General features: G+C 36.7%; 1 protein-coding gene and 1 non-coding gene across 4 annotated transcripts in view; both read left to right on the top strand.

Moving 5' to 3' along the window:
- The window catches only part of LOC148942279 (calcium-transporting ATPase sarcoplasmic/endoplasmic reticulum type-like), a 96,946-nt gene that overhangs the window by 58,610 nt on the left and 18,416 nt on the right, over positions 1 to 19,920 (top strand). The gene's annotated exons all lie outside the window — the stretch shown is intronic.
- On the top strand, positions 8,931 to 9,013 carry TRNAI-UAU (transfer RNA isoleucine (anticodon UAU)). Its single transcript has one exon. It is a non-coding gene; the product is annotated as a tRNA-Ile (tRNA).

Here is a 19,920-nt window from a genome sequence, read left to right on the forward strand (position 1 = left end):
AATTCATGTGGCGAGCGTGTCCACGATCCTATGACACTGGCATTTTTTACAAAAGTCAAGGCAAGTTTCGATGGAATTTCACCATTGATAAATGAAGAATCGGTGTAGGTACTTGATCCAGTGGCAATATGACATTGATTGGCGATTGTGTGAGGAACGAGCAGTTTGATATTATTTCCAGAGGCTCCTAGTTTTTCAACTGCCAAAGCGACAGAACTCATAACCTGTTGTTTTCGTACATGAAGTATTGCCCAAGTGAGATTGACATTAGCATCGGGTGCTGCATCAAGTGTTTTTCTCAATATGAAATTGGACGGTGCAAGTTGTAACTTTATATCAAATTTAACATTGGGGGGGGTATCCATTGGGATATATTGAATATTTCATGATTGAGTCTACCAACTAAATGATACTCCTTGCTCACTGCCCAAGTGAATTCACCGTCAGTATCAACATCTGATCTATAGTCATAGCCCATTGGCAGACATCTCAATTTCTTATAGGCCATTGGAGTCATCAACATAAATTGTTTGTAACTAGCATAGTTTGATAGATTGTTGCTAGTGCTCACCAATGTTCCATTTATGTACACATATTTGTTTAAATTAATTGTGTTGTATACCATTTTCATAGGATAGTCCATCGACGTTGGAGGGAGGTGAATTGTCAGACTTTTTCCTTACCCCAACTTTTAAATCGATAAATGTGGATAATAAATGTATGAAGTAGTCTTCATTGGAATAAACTTGAAAATGTATATTTTCAGAGAGGGGTTGTTGTGGATAAAATTGTTCATAATACCCGTGTTTTACACTGACATCAACACTTTCTGCATTGAAAAGATTTAGAGACGTGGTGACAGTGGGATGAGATTCCTTGTGAGGTAGATATGCCATCTAGGAAAAGAAATCCCTTTTCGATCTAACAATTTTCTTCTTGGTTTCTTTTTCTTACTTTTCTTTGACAAGAGTGATGATGTCTTTCGCTTCTGACCGGGGTAGAGACTGATGAGTGATGAGATGTGTCTCATCCTTTTAAAACCTTTTCCACTTTGTTTCAATCGCTCGCCAAGGGATCGTGCACTGGACCTGATATTTTTTGAAACACTTTCTTTAAAATCTTTACCATCCCCCCCCCCCCAATCGTGTAGCGTAGAGGATGCAAAATTTGCAGCAACCGGCGCAATATATTTTTTAGCCAGCGGTATTGCAGAGCGAAACAGCTTAGCAAACCAACTGCCAAGACCATAGCCCGACATTGACGAACGGCCTTTATAATAGTCCATTCCATGACCCAATTGCCGTGGTTGGAGAGCAGTAACATAGCTATCAATAGCAGGGCATACAAATATATTTTTTCTATTAGCCATTTTGTTGTATCCGAATGGGTCGAAAATGACATGTAATCACGGCCAAACCTTTTGTTATTGCTAGAGGATCACCTAATTCACTTTTTAGTGTTAACTGACTGTGTTCAAAATACGAAGTGTTTACAGGAACATACTGAAGATGCTGTATATTATGTGATGAACATGTTCATGGGTTGTTTTTCGTTCAAGAACACGTAGGAGGGGGACCTTTGACTTACCAACTCTCGATGTTTCCACAAAGGATGCATAAAGAAATATGCAAGATTCCGGGCGAGACCAGGGGGATAATCAGCAAAAATAACTTGATCCATCCCACTAACAGTGCCTGCGTTTTTCCCATTGATCATATTATGTTTAAAGCCAAGAACATCACTCAGATTATCATTGAGATGAATCATTTCAGTGTCAACAGATGAGGTAATGTAAATCTTATCATGTTCCATTGAATAATTAAAATGGAAGGTACCATTTCTACGATATGAGATTTTTCTATTGATTGCACGACACAAATCCGTCATAGTATCATATTCTTTATATCTCAATGTAACATCAGGATATTCACTAGATTTAAGTGCTTCAACCCATTCATACTCGACAAAGAGTGACCAATCGAATGGTATAACTTTTATCCCATACATACAATCCTTTCTCAGGATATCATAGATATTTTTCAGAATGCAGTAGACAAGAGCCACTTCATACTTTCCATCATCGAATTTGATGGCGGGGGAGAGTTTCGTCCTAAAATCACTAGTTTTATTCAAATCATTGTAGAGAGGATCGGAGACATTGGACATAAACGTTACATAAAAATCATTGGGCTTTGTCAATATCTTCAACCCTTATCCAAGGATCAAAATCAGAGTTGTAGCCTAGCCAACGAACAAGCAACTGTTTCATGCCCCTGTGAGTACGAGTCGTTAATATCTTTTCATTCTGATAGATTCTAGTGTTTTTAACTTTTTTTAATTCATACTCATAAAATCCGCCAAGAATCTCATCATCTTTCATGTCACATAGACGATGCGTTGTGGGTGTAGTGTCCAAGAGTTTGGAGACTTCAAAAAGTTCAGTGGACCATAAGTAATTCCCCTTTTAAAAAACATTAGTAGTTCGATTGATTCAAACAGTATCACCAACATTGAATTTCTTCTTTTTCTTCTCATTACCAACACCACTACCATTGGAATACTGTTTAAGAAAAGTGTCAAATGTATTGACATCATGATGAACTTCTTTTGGGGTTGAGTTGGACAGGGATCGATGTGGACGTTGATTATAAATCAACATGATTGTATCCAAATCATGAATAAAAGAAGTAGTATTTTTTAAAGTGTAATATCTAGAAATTAAAAGTCAAATAGTTATTATTAACCGTTCGGCCAATGCTGCCTTTATTGGACTATGACTATGGTAGAGGATTGTATTATAATTGAGTAAAAACTTTTTTACATGGGGATTAATAAATTCACTACCCCCATCCATTTGAATCTTCTTATAGCAATCCTGTTCAAGGATGATTTCAAGAGCCTTAGCAACTTCATCCCCGCTCTTTGATCGCAGTGGAATGGCATATGCATAGCGACTAAAAACACTGATTGTAAGTAGAATCTATTTGTACAGGTAATTATGTCGCCATTTAATCTCGTTCAGAGTCAAAAAATCAGCTTGTAATATTTGTTTGAAAAAAAGGGCTTTAGTTTTTTCGAAAGTAATTATCGCAAGCTTTATAATTAAGGTGTGAAATGCAAATTTATTCACTCTGCAGATACTTGGCAAACCGATTCTTTTCAAGTCAAGTGACTTGAGCATGTGTGGTGGGGGAACTTAAACTTCCCACTGCACCAATATTCTCATAAACATGTTTCAATGCTTCATCCATTTTGAACGTAAACACAGGGAAGTGTCCACTGGCCATTTGCATACTAACAGGTGATGGTGAGGGGAATGCAGTGATATTAAGACGTCTTCGCTTGACTCCCCCACTCATAACTCTTGTTAAATCATTTTCACTTGGTGTGCTAGTATTTTCCGAAAATTATTTAAAAACATCTTTTGATATTTGACTAAACTTCTTTAATCGTTTTAAAATATGTTTATTTGCAATAAGGCTTTTGGGAAAGTTTGATGAGTTAAAAAATGTATGCAGGTGACTGTCAAATGATATAAGTCTTACGATTCGTGACCAAATCTGATAATAAATCAAGTAGAATATAAGTCTTGCCATGGATTACAACTTGCTTCCCATTAGCATCTATTTGAACATGTTCACTGTCATTGAGATATGTCAAGAGTCTTTTACACTGTTCACGATAGGAATGTGGGATTAGATCTGCAACACTTTGTCATAACTTTAGACAAATCTTCTTCTTCTTTTTTGTATTATCGTTGTTGATGATGATGATGGAGTCATTTCCTTATTGTGATCAATGACATTTACTTTTAGGGGTCTCTCACGATAGGGCTTGTGTTTGTCCACTCGGCAAAGTGCATTTTGAAGCAGAATTAATTTTGCATCGTCGGCAATTGTCTCATTGTTAATGAATTTATTGAGATTGTCCTCGAAATGTTCCTTTGGCGAAAGGGCGAGTTCAATTGAGTTAATTTATAGAGTTTGGCCATTCTCTCTCTAGAGAAAACTGTTTACAAGTCCTGCAATGATTGGCATTAAAAGTGTAAAGAAGTTACCACCCGCTTGAAGAAGTCGTTTTCTTTTAAAATGGTTTCCTTTATTTTTGCTTGCCGCTGATGCTAGGGAGCGTACAAGGGAACGATGTTGCTTTGTCTGTTGCTTAACACCTTCTGGCAGTTGAATATTGCCTTCAGTTAGATTTAAACAAAGTTCAGATACGAGATTAATGAATTATCTGTCGACACCATGTTTGAGTATGGCCTTCCTAAGTCGTGGTTTTGAACTACGTAGGACGGTGAATAAATGTCGATGTTCATGTAGTTTTTTCAGTGTCATGATTGCAACTAACGACCTTTTTTACTTTTCACTGGCAGATATACAGTAATTTCATTGTCAAAAATATCGGTGACTACACGCAGATCCTCGGGTGTGTTCTGATTCAGGTCAAATAGAATATATCTGTAGGGTTTGTTGGTAGCCTGATTGTAGACCGAGAGTAGCTATTTTAGTTCACCCGAATACACCTGTCTCTTTAACGTTATGAGGGAACTGGAATCACGAACAACCCTGTAGATGATATAGTAGGTGCAATTCAAAGCAAGTGTTCTCATACACTTGCTCTGCTGAAACAGATTGTGTAGAACTAGAGTTACGGAGATCCGTTGATGATGAGATCGTACAGTGAACAATTGTATCATCTCCTGAGACCATTCTTCAATGGTCTCAGCCAGATCGTCAATAATCAACCAAGAGTTTGATTCAATACTGTTGTGTCAAGTCCATGTATGAATTTCATGTCTGGGGCAATAGTTTTTATTCTATTATAGGATTCTTGCCAAACACTGTAGCAATAGTAAATTTTAGTTGGATTTTCTTATAAACATTTTGTCACGATTTTGAATTATTTTTGTTAAAAGTGTCGTTTTGCCGGACATTGATGGTCTGCAAAGAAACGATCTAAATGGAGTTTTAAATTGATACTTAGCTTGCATTGATGTCAAAACACAACTGACTGTAGATTGCATCATTCCCTTCAATAAATAATAAAAGTAATTTCCCTAATCAGATTCGAGAAGAACAAGAAACATTTTTAAAGAATGATACATGTTTTTTATTTACAGAATAAAAACATCCCTACAAAAAAATACTACATGTTTCATTAATACACACACACATAAAACATGAAAAAGACACTATCATGTAATAAATTCAATAAAAAGACACTAAAAAAACACTTATCACAATTGGAAAAAGGGGTCCCCCCCTGGACGGCCGCGGCGGCCGCTGGCGGCGGCCGGCCCCAGGCCGGTACACCCCCCCCCCCCCCGGCCGGCCTCAGGTGCGGGGCCAAAAAACAATTGAAAACTTTTTATTTACAAAAAAAAACATACGACTCTACCTTGCTATAAAAACAACTGCTGAGTTGTGAAAAAAAACTAATGCTGAATAGGGAAAAAAATAGCTATTAAAAAAAGGATCCCACCACCCAACCATTTACTATTGAATTTTTTCCCGACCGAGGCGATGTCTATAATCTCGACATACACTTCGGTCAGAAGTTAGATAATGTCCATGTGGTAGCACCTTCACACCATCTGCATACACATAGACTTTACCCGACACGGGACACATGACTATTTTATCAACTAAAACCGTGTGGTTTTTAAATTTTAAAGAGCGAATCGCCATGACCTTCGCCCTTAGAACTATACTATTTTCCACAGAGTTTCTATATACATTCATGTCAAAATTCTTATTTACGTAGTGTCTGGGCACCCCCTTGCAGACTTTTTTGATTATGTCATTGTGCGTTTCCAAACAGTCAACTTTCAGACCTGCAAGTCCACGACTGAAAATCCAGTCGGTTCCGATCTCTTATTTTAACATTAATAACTGATTTGGGGCCTGACGCTTCACTAACTCCGGGTAAATGGGATCGTTCCAATTGGTAAAGTCTATTCGAGAACTAATGTGCGCACCTTTTCCAAATCTTCTAATAAATTCGCGGTTCTAACTTTTAGAAAAAGTGAATCGGTACCCCCGTAATTTACTTGACCTTCTCCCTCCCCCAGCCCTTGGCGCCTACATACATCGTAAAAGAATTACAACATGGCTTATTTTGATATTTCAGTTATTGCACTGGCAGCTGCAATATTTGTATTTAGAATTACATTTCTTTTTTTTCTATTTAAGAGGACCATATTCGAGTCTATGATGGTGAATGATGTGAAGTTTGGATCGGCGACGATTTGAGCACATTCTTTTGGGTCAGTCACAACGTCACAACAACTTCGATTAAGTACATTCTCACACATGTTACTGAAGGCTGAGTTCAAAATAAGTTTAAAGATTTCGCTTTCAATCTTTATTTTTACTTTGGAAAGCTTGCCAGCAAAAGTGTCAATCCACATTTTCAAATAGGATTTCTGGTCAAATTGAAGGACTATCCGTATCTTGGTGACGTGGAAACTGATAGCTACTGTCCAACGCTAAAGAATGTGATGTACAGGGATATTCTCTTTCGGATGACGGTCGACGAAAAGTTTTTGTTTTAAAGGTGTCCAGTGCAAACCATCATTCTCTACCTTTGAAATATTGTATGGGCTCAAAGAGTCCCTAGTCACCGCTCTGTTTATGGACGGGAAAACAAAATCCTTCACCGAGTCATGATGATCCACGGGTATTTCACCATCAATTTAAAAAAATTATCCCCGCGGTCCATTCTCCTCAACATTGGCAACGTTGGGGAAATTTGAAGCACAAGGATCGTTAAGCCATTTATAATTTCCACACGGCAAAGAGTAGTGAGACATTGCCGACGGATAGAGGGAGTTCATATCTAAGAAAACTGCATCCGACTTTACACCTGTGTCTTGTCCAGTCGGGTCAGTTTCAAGGATACGATCTACATGAAAAACATACCCTCTCCTCATTGATCTCTCTACAAATAGATGTTGATCCACGTCGGTGATCAAGCTTATTTCCTCTTTACTGATTTTAAGAATTAAATCCATCGCCACATGAGGAATGGAAAAATAATAACCTAAATCCAACCCAAATTCCCCATTGATTTTGTCCGTGTTCTTACACACAATATCCAGCAACGTCAATACATCACTTGCCATGTGTAATCTACAATAATCCCACCCATTTTTACACCCTCCCTTAGCCCAAACCCTCTTGGCAAATTCATAGTCGACAGTGTTGCATTGACGCTCGTAAAGTGAATCGTAGAACGAGGTGATGGACTGCTTTTGGACTGTGATGGACCAACGAGGTTTTTGTGTGTGTGTAAGTTTTTTTGTGTGTAAGTTTTTTGAGTGTCTAAGTTTTTTGTGTTTGTAAGTTTTTATGTGTGTGTGTAAGTTTTTGAGTGTGTGTAAATATTTGTGTGTGTAAGTTTTTTTTTTGTGTGTGTGTAAGTTTTTGTGTGTGTCTAATTTTTTTGTGTGTGTAAGTTTGTGTGTGTGTGTGTAAGTTTTTGTGTGTGTAAGTTTTTTTGCGTGTGTGTAAGTTTTTTTTTGTGTGTAAGTTTTTTGTGTGTGTGTAAGTTTTTTTGTATGTGTAAGTTTTGTGTGTGTGTGTGTGTGTGTAAGTTTTTGTGTGTGTGTAAGTTTTTGTGTGTGTGTAAGTTTTTGTGTGTGTGTAAGTTTTTTTGTGCGTGTAAGTTTGTGTGTGTGTGTGTAAGTTTTTGTGTGTGTGTAAGTTTTTGTGTGTAAGTTTTTTGTGTGTTTATGTTTTTGTGTTTGTTTGTAAGTTTTTTTTTGTGTGTGTATGTTTTGGTTTGTGTGTTTGTTTTTTGTGTGTGTGTGTAAGTTTTTGTGCGTGTGTAAGTTTTTTGTGTGTGTGTGTGTGTAAGTTTTTGTGTGTGTGTAAGTTTTTTTGTGTGTGTGTGTAAGTTTTTGTGTGTGTGTGTGTAAGTTTTTGTGTGTGTACTCTAAACTTTTAACTAAAACTAAACTAAACTAGAACTTCAACCAAAACTCTAAGCTGTACTCTAAGCTATGACTCTAAACTCTTAACTATAACTAAACTTCAACTCTAACTAAAACTCTAAGCTAAGACTCTAGGCTAAAAGTCTAAGCTAAGACTAGGCTAAAACTCTAAACTCTTAACTATTATTAAACTAAACTTCAACTCTAACTAAAACTCTAAGCTAAGACTCTAAGCTATACCTCCAAACTCTTAACTAAAACTAAACTAAACTTCAACTCTAACTAAAACTCTAAGTTATGACTCTAAGCTAAAAACTCTAAACTCTTAAGTAAAACTATACTAAACTAGAACTCTAACAAAACTCTAAGCTATGTCTCTAAGCTAAAACTCTAAACTCTTAAAACTAAACTAAACTTCAACTCTAACTAAAACTCTAATTTAAGACTCTAAGCTAAAAACTCTAAACTCTTAAGTAAAACTATACTAAACTAGAACTCTAACAAAACTCTAAGCTATGTCTCTAAGCTAAAACTAAACTAAAACTAAAGTAAACTTCAACTCTAACTAAAACTTTAAGCTAAGACTCTAAGGTAAAACTCCAAACTCTTAACTATAACTAAACTAGAAATCTAACAAAAACTCTAAGTTAATAATATAGTCTAAAAAATATAACCTATTTACTAAAACTAAAAAATATTTCAACTATAACTAAAACTCTAAGCTAAGACTTTAAGTTAAAACTCTAAATTCTTAATTAAAACTAAACTAAACTTAAACTAAAACTCTAAGCTGAAACTTTAAGCTAAGACTATGTTTTTATTTTTTATTTTTTACTTATTTTCATTTGATTTGGGAAAATTGGCTCCAACTTTACCCCCCAGGCTTTTGACGAAATTAAGCTACTGGCAGCGTATGAGGCTATTTCTTGTTTTGTTGGATTGAAAAGGGACAAAACTGAATTACAATATCAATATCATCAAGAATTGTTTACAAGTCAGGTTGGCCGAGTGGTTAAGGCGCTATACTTATGATCTGGTCCCCATACGGGGTCGTGGGTTCTAACCCCACACCTGACATTTTTTTTGTGTACTTTTTTTCTTTCATCATGTCTTATGATTTCACTAAATAACTTCTGTAAAAGGATTTATGCATAACCTAAATTGTTAAGGCCTTTAATAGATTAATAAAAAAACTAGTTTTTTTTTACTGAAAGTAAGGAGCGACGGGGGCTCGGGTGGCTCTTTGGGGCCCAGGGACACTTGGGGGCCCTTTGGGGGGCTGGGGGGGTGGTCAGGGCTCTAGCTAACCTAACCTGAAAGTGTGATTTCAGAGAAATTCTTTAACCATTTAGGGTTAACTTACCTTTTTAGGGATGAGCATTTAGGGTTCTCCAACATGCTGAACCTGAAAGTGTGTTCCCTGACATGCTGGATCTGAAAGTTTCATTTCAGAAAAACTCTTTAACCTTTTAGGGTTAACTTACCTTTTTAGGGATGACTCTTTAGGGTTCTCCAACAGGCTGAACTTGAAAGTGTGTTTCCTGGCATGTTGAATCTGAAAGCATAATTTTCATGGCGATGAACTATTTTAAAGAATAAAAACGTCTCGGGCTTAAGATATTTATTGCTTAAAAATATTTTAAAACATTTGAAAAAATACATAATGACATATTAAAAAAAAGCCTAATCCAGTTGATATGAGGAAGAGCAAGTTTAGGTCTTTGGATATCTGATGCATTTTTCCATGTCAGGCATCTTTTCCGGTATCCATTGAGCGAAATATCTAACTTCATCTTCTGGTTCATGTACTGAATGCAGGTATTTCTCACATTTGAAGTCTTCTAAATTGAATAATACTATGTTTTTAGCACATTTTTCTAGTAAGAGTTTATCATTTGTCACTTTTCCCTTAACATAAACAGCTTGCATACCGAAAAACTGAATATTTCCTGAATTTCCTCTTGTACATGTTTTATTTCATAGCCATTTTCATTATGTGGTCTTATGGTTTTAACGTAAAAGCCATTTCGATTTATAAAATTTAGTGTTGGGCTCCATCTTTTTTTCTCGTACTTATACATATTGTATCTGACGCTCCATTTATAGCTATGAATTTCACGTCGTTGATTGTCTAGGAGTAAGAAAGCTGCTTCGAAAATAATGCCAGTTGAGGAATATTTCAGACCAGTATATTCTGTATCAATCAAGCCAAACATTATTATATCTGAAAAAAGGGCTTAAATTAAATAAATATGTAATATTTCTGAAACTCTAACAAATACAGCTCACATTCTTAGAATAAACTGTGAAGGAGGGAGTGTGTTCGAAGATCCCAACTTGAAAACTGTGAAAGTGATGGACAAATAAGTAACGTTTTACATTTCAGCATCTGCCCCTCTGAGTAAATATTTGGAGGGGTCGATTTTCTGAGGAAAAACTCAACGCATTGTTCTACGAACATTCAGTTTGAATACGTAAAAAGGGATTGAAGCAGGGTGTAGTAGCTTCTATCACATTAAGAAGGGTCATGGATCAATCACCTTGTGAAAATTTGCTGTAAGTAAAGAGAAATCTTTGTCGAAAGCAACCTAAACTCTGAAAATCATAGTTTGATTATAATAAATTCAAATTTTCTCAGAAAAAACTCAAAGCATTATTATAAGAACTTTCAGTTTGAGTAATATTAACAAAAAATTTGTTCAATTTTGGAAATTGGATATAGGTTAATAATGATGGAAGTTATATATTGAAACTCAACGCGTGAAATTCAGTCTATAGTCATAATCTAGAAAATGCAAATATTCTAATTTTTCCTATGAATTTCGAAGCACTTATACAGTTACTTATTCTGTACATAAGTAACTCTAATATTTAAAGTCATGTTTTACCCACCTTAATGGAGGGGTCCCTAAATGAAGACCATGTAATGATAAAGGGGGTAAAAGATGCATGAGTTCTTTCCTATAGGTGGGATTGCTCCTGTAATCAAATGTTTTTCCAGATAAATTGAGCCTAATTTTAGTACCCCCCCCCCTAAACCTATGTCATTGCATTCTACCCTTCTATATCAAACTTAAGAACCTTAGTTTTCATATCTTGCAACAATAAAAGAAACTTTTTCAAGAAAAGCTGTAGAATTAAATAATTTATTCTCCCTATAATAAGCTTTAGTAAGGCTAGAAATGTTTTAAATATAATGGAAAAAGAATAATCCGAGTTTAATAGGCAGAGAATAATAGGTCTCGTTTCTCCCATCCTAAGCCCTTTCATAATGATAAGAAAAGTACCTAAAAATAGAATTTTTGGAGAATTGTGTGAATTTCTTAAAAAAACAAAAAACTGTGCACTCTTAAGGAAAAATGTAAGAATAAATGGTCCTATTTTTACCTATTTTATCATAAAAATTAAGGATAAATGTTCCTATTTTTACCATTTAGAGAAAATATATGATTTTGATAAGTGCCTAGAGATGCAGAGCATTTAAAGCAAAATAAACTAAGGTATGTTTAAAGCTGTAAAAAACTAGCATTATTCGTCTAGGACTTGGATAAAATACCTTTTTCAGATGCAAGTATTTATACCCTCTAGCTAAACTAGAATTATCGATGAATAAATGTTTTTATTGTGTACCCACATGCTCCTGTTAGAGCCCCATCCCTACATGCAATTTCCAGCCCTAAAATGTGATTAAATCATATGAAAATGTTTCGCTCCCATAAAATCTATTATGTGACAATTTTGCAGAGAAAAGCTCTTTCCAGACAGTCACCCCTCTTGTTCATAACAAACATGTATTGTTAATTAAGACGAAGCGTGCGCGAATGATTTTGACACATTTGATGAATACTATGCCAAGGTTTTAAACTAGCGTCTCTAGACATTAGGGGAGAAGAAAGACTGTTTTGTTTTTTCACTTTACAATGATGGCGATAGAATTAAGGCATGTCCCCCTCCCCCTCCCCTTTTCAGCAATGTCCTAAAAATATTGTTAGCAATTATTTTTGGGGGTATAACTTGTTTCGCTCTTACATAGAATATAGAATTCCAATGCCAATTAATATTAATTTTGCAGACAATATGTTCTCCGCTATTTTCAGACAAACACAGAATTACGCAAAAAGCATTGAAAACCTAGATTGGCTAAAACCGCTAATGTAAACAAAAAAGGAAAAATGGGATGCCAAAATTATTTATAACCTCGCGCGGAGAGCTTTATGTCAAAACAGAGCGGCATAATGCCTAAGAATTGACAGAAGTCAGTGGACACAAGATCACAATACAGAAAAGCAAAAATTTATCGAAAAAGAGAATTATTTCTATTGCGAGAATTATCGTTGTAAAACAGTGGGGGGGGGGTTGAGGGGGGTTTAGGTAGTAAAAAGAACATATTTTATGTTTTCTAGCGAGTATAAAGATAGCATGGTGGAGGAGTTTGTATTATAGTGGGAGGAGATTTACTTAAATATACTGGAGGGTGACCAAGGAAAATAATTTTATTTTGAAAATAAAAAATGAAAATGTACTAAAACAGAACTTCCATTGTAAATTGAGGCTGCCAACGTTTCAAGCTCATCAATAAGTTCATGTGTTCTATCCATTGTGTCACAATACTTTCTGATAATTTAATCACAATGCATGTCCGTTATATACGAAATCTCAAGGGCGAATTGCGATGTAATGGGGAAAACAATATGTAAGCGAGCCTCTGATTGGTCTAGAAGGAGATGTAACCGACTCGCTGATTGGCTGAGAAGGAAACACGTGATCTAACTGTTTCCTTTTTCAGGATCATAACATTCGCCCCTAGCGTGCACTTGCCCAAAACAACAACGACAAATAAATCGACCTTGGAATGTCCAAGAAACATCCATCAAAGTGAGAAAATTCCTGTTTTTCCATTCTCACTGACAAAAACCATAAAACAGACATAAATTGATGTTGACATCCGTGAAAAACATCAAATAAATTGACCGACACTCATAACCGTCCAAGAAACATCCATAAAAGTGAGAAAAATCCTGTTTTTTCAAGTGAGAAAAATCCTGTTTTTTCATTCTCACTGACAAAAACCATAAATTATGTACTGTCAGCGTTACACTAAATTGTAGATGGCAGCACGCTGTTTTCCCTAGGGACTCTATGCCCAACTATGGTGCTACCACGTGGTTATGTCATGACTATAAGATAGCTTTCTACTGTCCGCCCTATGTTTGGTTTTTGACCAATAAACCACGCCGATCGAAACATATAGGAAATGATAAGAGTTGCAACAAGCGCCACCATAACGGAATAATTAGGAAGGAGCCGATCAAATTGACTCTTAACGTAAACGTTAATGGTTAAGTTTGTAGGCCAACTTACTAACTCACCAAGTTGGATATTCCACTTTTGTCACTATATAAAAACACATGAACTCAGTGGTGGATTCGCCACTGAACAAATATCCCAAATCACTAAAATGGTTGGTGAAAGCATATACATTTCGACTGAAAAATTTGACCTCCCGCCATTGAAAAGGGTAATAATTTAAAGCTCTAAGCAGGGACGTACGCAGGAAACAAATTCCTGCGTACGTGCCTGGCTCTAAGGGCATGTTTTATTAAATAAGCACAGACTACCAAAACTTGTTGATAATATTGCAGTATAATTATTAAAACGAGGCACTACTCAAACAATTTTCCGCCTCATCCGATCAGAGGCATCTTCAAAGTAATTCTGTTGTCAAGAGCAATTATTACTATTATTATTCATTTATTGCCCATCAAAAAAGGTACAAAATGTAAAGTAGACGGATTGATTACTAAAGAAAACAAAAAGAAAAAAAGGAAGAAAAAGAAGGACACAAAGACACATTGAAAATTCAAATACATGACAAAAAAACTCTTCATTAAATTAATACGAACAATGATACTAACGAAAGGATGATAATAGTTTCTTTTAAAACGGGAGAGAGATTTATTAATACTAATATTATTATTATTATTATTATTATTCATTTAATACCCGTCAAAAAAAGGTACATATACGGAATAATCACTAAAATGACAAAAAAATAGAGAGAGAAAAATTCATTACATGCATTACATTAATATAAAAAAACTATTGTGAACAAATTGGTGACCATGGATGATTAAACTTACTTTGAAAACGGGATAGAGATTTATTAATGCTAATATTAGGGTCAGCTAGCTTATACAAATGAATAATTTTACGGTTTCTTGTCCAAGAGGGCAAATGTAAAAGATATTTAGCAAATCTGAAGAAGATTGATCGTAGGTGCTTTTTATCTGTAACTGTAAGGAATTTCCAGAAAGAAGCAATGTAAAGTAGATGTGGAAGGGCTGTGGCGTTATAAATGGATGCTAGAATGTAACTGTTGAAACGTAGTTTGCTTTTAACGATTACAGCGTAAGTAATGCTAATTTTACGCTCAACGTGAGAAATCAGCAAAGGACGTGTGTGGCATATAGATGTGCCAATTGGAAGGCCCAGGTTTGTAATTTGGTCTGCGGATTTAAAAAGAGAACCATCCAGATTTAGAAGAGAGGTAGAGGGATTTCGCCAATTGAAAAGGACAACTTCGGATTCCTCAGGATTAAAAGATACCGCCCGATTTTCGAATATTCCTTTTTGAGAAATTTGAAATGTTTCTCAATGCGCTGAATTGTTCGCCTGAGATTCAATATGGCATCAACATAAAAATCAAGAGACATAACGGTTCTCCCAAGAATGCACGAAGAAAGACACTTTTCCTGAGCATCCAGGACACTATTATTGAACAGGGTTGGGGAAGTGATAGCTCCCTGTCTAGTCCCTTTCTTAACGAGGATGGGGTACTGAGGATTCACACGCATATTCGAGGCACTCGTAGAGTTTGGCCTCACACGAGAATTAATGCAATTATATTGGGATTGATGAAGAGCCGATTGCAGGGGAAAACGGGATGGAAGTTTTAAACGCACGCTTAGATTGCTATATAAATCACTGAGAAAATGGACAACTGATGGATTTACACCTCGCCATATGAAGAAGCATGGATGAATGAATTAAGGATTCGAACGCACGTTTAACGTCATGTCCGGCGAGGATCACACTTTCTCCCGATGATTCAGCGTCAGCAAGGGCAGTAAAAACTGCTGTAAGAGCATGAGAACAGCCAAGATTAGCCTGAAAACAGAATTGATATGGGGGAACGTAACATTTCTGTCTTAACTCATCAAGAAAAAGAAGCTCGAAAAGTTTGCATATCGTAGTAGAGACGGTGATGGGACGGAAAGAGGAACATTGCAGCTCAGATTTCCCTTTTTTGGGAATCGGAGTCAAATCACTAATGCAGAAAGAGGATGGAACAATACCTGTAACAAATATCATTTGCATGAGAAGGGCTGAGGTGACACACCAATAGATAACTTCCATTAATGATGTGTAGAGTGTTAAACTTAACTGTCCCACAAGACCCTTTCTTTTTAAGTTGGGAAATGGCTTTTATAACAGTGTCACAAGTAACAACAAAATCAAGGTCAGGAGATTCATCAATGAAGTTGCAGAGCTCGTCACAAAATTGTGACTCTAAAACAGGATCAGGCTCAGAAAATTCATTTGAAAAATGGGATATCCACTCGGACAAAGGAATGTCATTCGGGTCTGACAAATGCGAGGAGATAGTACGAGGTAATAGCTTCCACAGTAGATCAGGTGAATTCCTGACCTTCTTGGAGTAAAGGGTCTGCATTTTGGATGGATGAAGGGCAAGTTCCTTAGTAAAACATTTTTTTGATACTTTTTTCAGTTCATTGACTATTCCTCGACGGAAAGGCAATTCCTCCATATTTTGTACCAAAATTTAGCACGGTCACAAGCTTCAGACAGCGCTAGATTTCCCGAACACCCGGGACCTTGTGTACCAATACGTATTTTTTTTAAGATGAACTGCCCTTTTTTCAGCACACAAAAGTGCATGGCAGATTTCTGCGGAGTAGATATCAAGAGTTAATCTAACCTCATTAATATCTTTATTAGAAGACTTTTGCATAAGATGAAATGGAACCCGGGTCTTGTTTAGGATGCTATCTGAACTTTCACTGAACTGAGATGTGTCAATTTTATTCCAATCACGAGAGGTATACCACTTATGCCGGTGAACAGTATGAGCTTGTAACACTGGAATCTGAGAAGCTTCTCGTTTAAAACTAGAATCAATAGAAAGGTGATCTGAAACTTGAATTTTGGAAAACACCTCAACACAAGGTATATCAAGGTTATATGACAGAACATGGTCGAGGTTAGATGTGCAAGAGGAAGAATGAATGTAAGTAAACTGAGCAGATTTCTGAGGAACTTTAAAATCTTCACCAAATTTTCCTAACAGTAAAGAAACACGGATAGAAACTGAAGACAACCTGCAATTTAAATCACAATTAAAATCACCTACGATCAAACACGGTATTTTAAGTTTAAGGACATCACGCAGACAAGAGCTAAGTTTACTAACTGCTAATGCATAATCTCTCTCCGAATCTTCATCTTTGTAATCTTTGGGTAAATACACATTTATTATTGCGCACTCACCTACTCGAACAGCTAAAAAACTACCACTAGAAAAGATAACTCTAGAATTAAGATTCGATGCTACATAAGAAGCAATTCCACCGGAAGTTCTGCCTTTAAAAGCATTGCGTTTAGCTTGAACCAAAAAAGTTTTGAGAGTGGCACTAATGTCAAGTAAACTAAGGCTGTGGTTGGTCAGGAAATGTTCCTGCAAACACAGAATATCATGATTATGAAGTATATTTTGAAGAATAAGTCTTTTTTTTATAAGACCAGAATTAATGTTCCAAGAGAGAAAACGAATATCCATTTATCTACTTAGCTGCCCGTTTCTGTGTTGCCACTTATGCCGCATTTCGCGGCATTACGCCGCGATTCTGAAAGAAATGCCGCATAAAATTTTGATCATGCCGCACACCGCGATTATGCCGCGAAATAGTTTTTTATACCGCATTTGTTCCTCTATGTAAAATTTGTCCAACTTTAAGTTTCTTATCTTTCGCAAATGTCTTTGTTGCATAAAATGGGGATTTCAAAGACGCGTCTGACTCGTTTCGTGGAAGTCAACTACGGACCTTATTAATGACCCGTCGGCGGTCGGCAGCTTATCCCCTGGGAGGCCAGTGTGTTTGAAGGGAGTTGAGTTATTTTTGCGGGTTTGACGAAACTTTGACGTTTGAGTTTCTCAGTTAATCTCATGACTTCATGACCTCTGTCAGCTCAGCCCAAGTGTTTTCAAGTTAGCAATAAGGACCAGACAGACTTTTCTTATTTCACGGGATTGTCTTATGGCATTGATGGTAAGTAGTACCTATATTTAAGTGGCCTTGGTGTCGTAAGAACCGTTACTAGCCAAAATATGGGGGGGGGGAAGGTATTTATAGACTGGCTGGTAATTTTTACTACTTTTTTTTGAACAAAAAAACGAATTTTTTGGCGGAAACACGACTGTGTTGAAAAAAATTCGGCTTATTTTAAGAAAAAAAACTTTTTAAGAATAAAACGACTGTTTTTAAGAAAAACCTACTGTTTCCAAGTAAAAATTTGACTGTTTTCACGAAAAATAGCGGCGCTGCGCGTTGACTCGGCTACTTTTTAACGACTGGCCGAGAATATTCGGGGGAGGCACCCCGCCTCCCGCCTAGTCGTTATGGCCCTGGATGTAATCAGGTCAGAAAGAGTTTATTGAGCCAAAAAGTACTGGCCTATCCTAGAGGGTTGGGTGCTTCTGTGATCTGTTTTCTGTTTGCCAATATGCGTGTTTTAACTAGGTGCCAGTTCGTTACTTCATCATTTCAAAATCGGAATTCATCATATGGCATCAACAAGAGGTATAGTTCTTACCGAAAGTTTTGAAAGCCCGAATCTCACTAAAAGAGATCATCAAAATCACGATGATGAAACAGCTAAGAAATATAATTTTTTTCGAAATTAGCAATTTCCTTGTTAGCACAAACCGGAAAGTTTGTTAAAAGTATGTTTGATTTGAAGCTGATAAGATGTTCTATTTCGGGGTAAGAGGGCATGCTGAAACCGCATCTGACAATCTTTTTTTAGCTGGACATATATTTCGTCCAGAATCCGGCTGAAACCGGATACTTTATTATACCTTTTTTTTTTTTTATTTGAAGTTGACTAGATGTTGGAAATAGGGGTAATAAGATACGCTAAATTCGTTTCTGAGCTTCAATTTTTCGCCAGACAAGTAGCTCCGGAATTGGTCAGCTACCGCGGTAACTGATATTCAGAGATCACGGTCCGACCGTGGTATCTGAAAAGTCATCTCATTTTCATCAAATTTTGTCAAATTGGTGAGAAAGAAGTTCAGCACTTAGTTATGTGATTGGATATCAGTTTTTCTTTTGGGATGACTTTTGAAAAGTGCAATTTCGACAATATAATAGTCATTTTTGCAGTGGAACGTATATCAGATATCACGGTAACTGCAAAACGACTGACTGCAGATCCGCAGCTACCGTGGTAAGAGGGGTATCAGCAAAAACGCAACATATGTGTGTTTACGTCATATCTACTGTGAGTTGACGTCATATCTGCTTTGACGAAACTGATCAAAAATTCCTGCCTTGCTTCTGCCAAATTTCCGACTTCAGCCGGATTCCCGGCGAAGGATTTATCCGGAAAGAACAAAGGGTTCTCCGCAGGCTGGTGCTTGAAGAAATTAAACTAATGCAGGTTCGTTTCTTTCATCAGCAAGTCAATCTATGAAAGAAAGGACATAATAGCTAAATATTTCTCTTGTTTATAGACCAAACGTGTTACAACATAATGGCAGAAGTGATAGATATCGATCAGGAATATAAGGACGGTGATAAAGACTCGGACGACAGTGAACCCTCCAACAAAAAACCGAGGATTACAAAGAAAAGGGCAGACCAAAGATACAAGACTGAGTGGGAAAGAGAACCTGACTTTAATGAAAGGTTACGAAAAGGAAAGGTGCTGACCGGTCAAAACAATGGATATTTAGCTCACTGTCTTTACTGCAAAAAGGATTTCGTCTGTAAAAAGGGGAAACATGACGCAAAAAGGCACAAACAGACCAAAGCTCACAAAGATTATAAAAAAGTGTGGATGACTTCGTCTTCTAAGGCCATGCCATTGAGTCTTCATTTTTCTGGTGATTCAAAAATCGAAAGAGTGGCCACTGTTGAAGCGAAGGCAGTGGCATTTCTCGTTGAGCACAATCTACCCTATTCGCTTTCTGTAGACTTGCTGAAACTTGTAAAAAGTATGCCAGATCTTCTAAGCCAGGCCACTCTTGGTACAACTAAAGCAAATAATATTGCCCGACAAGCGTTGGCCCCTCATTTTAATTTAAAGATTCATGAAAATCTGAAAACAAATCTTTTCTCTATAGTAATTGACGAGACAACAGATTCCTCTGTAGCCAAACAACTTGCTGTTTGTGTCAGCTTTAGTGAAGAAGCCATGACTGTGCAGGTATATTTGCTCGCTCTTGTTGAATGCAGCGAAGGATCATTGTCTGGTCTATTCAACCCGCTAGTAAAGGTGATGAATGATGTCAAAAAGGCGGATGTTCCTTTAAACAACTGGGTAGGATTCTCTTCTGACACAACGAATGCTATGATGGGGATAAGCCACTCAGTCAATGCACTTGTTAAAGTGAAATATCCCTGGGTTACAGTTGTGAAATGTAGCTGCCATTTGTGTGCCGAAGTTGCAAGTCATGCTTGCAAAAAACTGTCTAAGAGCCTCGAAGATCTATGTCGGACTGTGTGCAATCCCTTCAGGCACAGTGCAAAACGCCAAGATGCATATAGGAAGGAATTTCAAGTCTTTACTCAAGTGAAACAGCACAGATTCCTTGCTATGGCTCCAACACGCTGGTTGTCGTTTTAAAACTGTGCACGCCGTATTCTCGAACAGTGGGATACTCTTACGTTGTACTGGGACTC

This window comes from Artemia sp. Qi Xiang Cuo, chromosome 17 (genome assembly GCF_049724085.1).
Source record: "Artemia sp. Qi Xiang Cuo chromosome 17, ASM4972408v1, whole genome shotgun sequence".
Taxonomy (NCBI): domain Eukaryota; kingdom Metazoa; phylum Arthropoda; class Branchiopoda; order Anostraca; family Artemiidae; genus Artemia; species Artemia sp. Qi Xiang Cuo.